The sequence below is a fragment of the Rhagoletis zephyria genome, unplaced genomic scaffold, assembly GCF_001687245.7.
Source record: "Rhagoletis zephyria isolate East Lansing unplaced genomic scaffold, Rhagoletis_zephyria_1.1 Rzeph_scaffold_03170, whole genome shotgun sequence".
Classification (NCBI taxonomy): domain Eukaryota; kingdom Metazoa; phylum Arthropoda; class Insecta; order Diptera; family Tephritidae; genus Rhagoletis; species Rhagoletis zephyria.
The window spans coordinates 41,731-46,014 of NW_016160254.1; positions in this window are offsets into that span (position 1 = coordinate 41,731).

Consider the following 4,284-nt stretch of genomic DNA (forward strand, 5'->3'; position numbering starts at 1 on the left):
TTTTGGGTTCAAAGAACGGGAGTATGTACATATGTATATTGACCACCAATATTAAGCCTGTATTATATTAGGTAAATAAATGGCAATTGGGGAATAATGTTATGTCGTATGTATTGTTGTGCTTATGTGCACATACGCTATTCGTTATTTTGCCGCCAATTCTTATTAGTTATTATTTTGCTTTGTAGCTTACTTGTTTATGCAATCCTGCTTGCTGTTTGTTATACAAACAGAAGGGGTATTGCTGGAAATATTTGCAAGTTTCCACTTGAATATGTTTTGCGGTATAATTGTTTGTGTTTTATTACACGAAATTTAAGCACATAAGCGGAGGAATTCTTGTTATTGATATATAGTTTCTAAAGCGAACTGTATTTATTTTGGGTGAGATCTGTATGTACTTACATACAGTATTTATTTATATATGTATAATTATTTTTGCGCCTTTTATGTTAAGCTAAGCTGGGGTGTAAGTTTATTAAGTGGACTGTATATATATGTTTATAGGGGCAATATCATATGTGTGTACATATGTATTTGGGTATCTACGTATATGAACGTGATTTGAATTTTCACCGCCAGCTGAAAATGAGGTTATGGGAATTAAATTCGAGTTAATTTAACCCCAGTTCGCTTTTTCACCAGATTTTTAGGTTAGTTCAAATAAGTGGAACGATACAACTCACTTTGATATATTAAGGGCTTTGGGGTATTGTGGGCTGTTCTTGCTGGTGAACTGTATTGTTCTGTGGTGGGCCTGCGCTTGGACTAATATCCTCCTCTCTCGTTGTCTTTGCGTCCTCGCTTAATATTGCTGCTTGGCTGTTGGTTGTCCTCTATTTTTATTCTTGAAGATTTTTTTTTTGTTTTCGCGCCCGAAATTTTGTTTTGTGTAAATTTTGTTTACGCGGCGCGCCCGTTCAATTAAATTTTATATAATTTTTTAAAAGGTTTCTATTTGTTCACTTGTGCGCTTATTTGCTTATATATTTATGTACATATGTATTTGCTTTAGTGTTCTTTTTTTTCACTGTTTTCACTCTTTTTTTTTTTGAGTAATTTAAATTTTTAAAGGTGCCTGTCTGTTTGGCGCAGAAGGACCATCGTTACCCTTACACCAGGGGCAACACTTTTAGGGGGGCGCACTCACCACTTTTCCGATAAAAATTAACTCAGATTCCTTTTGTTTAAGGTATTTACAATTTTAAATTTATTAACTCTGAGAAGGCGGAGGTACAGCGGGAACACGTCTTATCGGTTCGGTAATCGCAAAATTGTGTTTTGTTTTATGTTATTTTGTAGTTCATGTGTGTGTGTATGTGTAAGTACAATTAGTATTTATATATGTGTGTGTAGGTGTATTATGTGGACGTGGGGGGAACGGGCCGTGGTGAGTGGGTGCTTAGGCAGGGTTGCTGCTGCTCCACGGAGCCATTCACCTTAGACAAATAGGGGGGAACAGCTGAACTCATTTAGCCAGCTGGTATGGTACCGATTTCGATTCAGGCTGAAGAATCCGCGCGTATCTCAATGCGAAGGGAAAGCAGCACAGAAACAGACACTAGAGCCGCTTCTAATAAAGAAGAAAGAGCCGTATCCATTCGAAAATGGCAAGAGAGATGGGACATAAGCACCAAGGGAAGATGGACGTACACCCTGATTCCAAACCTTGCAAAATGGGTAAATCGTACGCATGGAGAAGTAACTTTCTAGTTAACGCAGTTCCTGACAGGCCACGGCGTATACCGAAGCTACCTGCACCGATTTGGACACAACAACTCGCCGCTTTGCCCAATATGTAACGTAGCAGAAGATGCGTGCCACGTGGTCTTCAACTGCCCGCGGTTCAACGCCCTTAGAACGGAACTAGCGGATCTGACAAGCACAACGCCGCTTCCGCAAAATATCGTGGACATCATGCTCACCTCCGAGAGTGCGTGGACAGCCGTCTGCAATATGATTGCGAAGATACATAAGCTGCTACGTGAGGAAGAAAACAAGCGCCGCAATGTTCTACGAACGTGACCTGGGGCAAGGTATGTATACGTACGAATGTGCCCTCGACATAAGGGAAGGTGGGTGGGGTTAGCGGACCCGACATGGGTGGGGTAGATAGGTACAATATAACCTCAAAGGGGGTCAAGTAGGTGCGACTTTCAACTGACCGCACCAAGACTAAAGAAGACAGTAACAGACGTTGAGCCTAGTGCTCACACCGCTTCTCGACGCAATACTTAACGGTAGTACCGGGGGGATACGGTACAGGACGGTAGGAGGTTTAGTGCGATTAAATTTCCACACTGACGGGGTTAAGGCTTTCGATGCTTCCTCCTCTGCAAAAAAAAAAGTACCTGAAACCTTTGCACGGTGGTAAAGGGCCGACTAAGTCCATATTAATGTGTCCGAACCTGTTGCTTTGTAACGCGTATGACCCGAGTGGTGTACGGTTATATCTTTGGGTTTCGCTTTTCTTTTCTAAGGCTTGGCCGAACAAATTTTTCCGCTACTAATTTTGTTGTTTTTTCCACTCCTTTGTGAGAAATATTTTGGATGTTTTCAAAACCCAACTCGCGAAATTCTTGTGTCAAGTACGGTCGAGCTATGTCATTGGAAATGTCACAGAAAACTTCCACATTCGCACCTGGAACGGTGAGGCGTTTCAATATTAAGCTTGTATTTGATATTAATAAATATTTGAGTTCTGTGTCGCTTTGTTGACTCTAGGATAATTCCGCGAAATCAATCGTGTCTGTCGTGTGAATAGCACCAATCCGTGACAAGGCATCGGCTGTAACATTATTCTTTCCTGGTATAAAACGAATGTCTGTCGTGAATTGCGAAATGATGTCGGAGTGGCGGATCTGTCGCGGTGATGATTTCTCTAACTTCTGTTGGAAAACATAATAATAAAATAAAAAACTCTCTGCCTTCCAGCATGTGTTGGGAGTCTTTTACAATTGTAGGCAGCGAGCAGTTCTCTGTCGTAAGTAATATTCTGTGTTTGTGCCTCTCTTAAACGTTCGGAGTAGAACCCCAGCGGCTACCATTTGCAGCCGTATAACCCCAGCGGCTACCATTTGCTGCTGCAGAACTGCTCCTACAGCTACACCTGTCGCATCCACTGCTAGTGAGAGCTGCGCATTTGTTTTTGGGTATACTAGCAAGGTGGCAGAGCACAAGACGTCCGTCCAATTTATTATTGTTTTGTCGTTTTTCTTGTTTCCCTTCATTAAAAGTGACAGGGCGTGTTGTTTTTCTGCTGCTTTCGGCAAAAACCTACGAAAAAAATTCAACATCCCTAAAAAACGCTTTAGTTCGCACACTCGTTCTGGAAATTTGTAGGCTTTCAAAGCCCGTACTCTCTCCGTCGGTGGAATTATTCCATCTTTAGTTATTTTAAACCCGAGAAAGTTTATTTCTGATTTGCCCAGCACACACTTCGAAGAGTTAATGATGAGGCCATATTTGAGTAATTTGCCAAAAACCAGTCGCAAGTGTTCACGGTGTTGGTTCATGTCTTTCGATGCGATTAAAATGTCATCGAGATAAGACCAGGCGAAATCATACTCACGGAGGACATTGTCCATAAAGCGTTGGAATGTTTGGCTGGCATTCCTCAGACGAAGTACAAATTCATACATGCCAAATGACGTGGTAGTTGCTGCCTTTGGAATATCAGCTGGTTCGACAGGGATTTGGTAGTAAGCGCGGCGTAAGTCGAGTGTAGAAAAAAGTGTACACCCATGTAAATTGACTGTATAGTCGTGCAAGTGCGGTAAGGGATACTGATCTGGCTCAGTAATGGTATTCAACCTGCGGAAGTCTCCACACGGTTTCAACTCTCAATTTTTCTTTTTTGTTAAGTAGACGGGCGGCAAATGCCAGCATTCAACAAAAATTGTATTTCTGCCTTGGCAGCCTTTAGTTTTTCGGGTGACAAGCGCCTTGGTTTTGAAAAAATCGGCATTCCTTTTGTGACAATGTGGTGTCTTACATTGTAAGAAGGGTTTTTGCACGCTCGATTTTCCATGGTGATGTCTTTGAACTCGCTCAGCAACTCCTGGAATGGTTGGTTTTCATTAATAGTTGACAGATTAAGTATTACCTCATTGGCTGATGACATTTCGCAGATTTTGGCTAAGCTTGTAGTGCCGTCGATAATTTTCCGTTTCTTCAGGTTCACCGATAAGATTAAGTGCGACAAAAATTCTGCCCCCAAAATGCTTGTGACACGTCAGCGACAATGAAGTTCCAAACGTATGGCCGGCGCAACCCTGGGTTGAT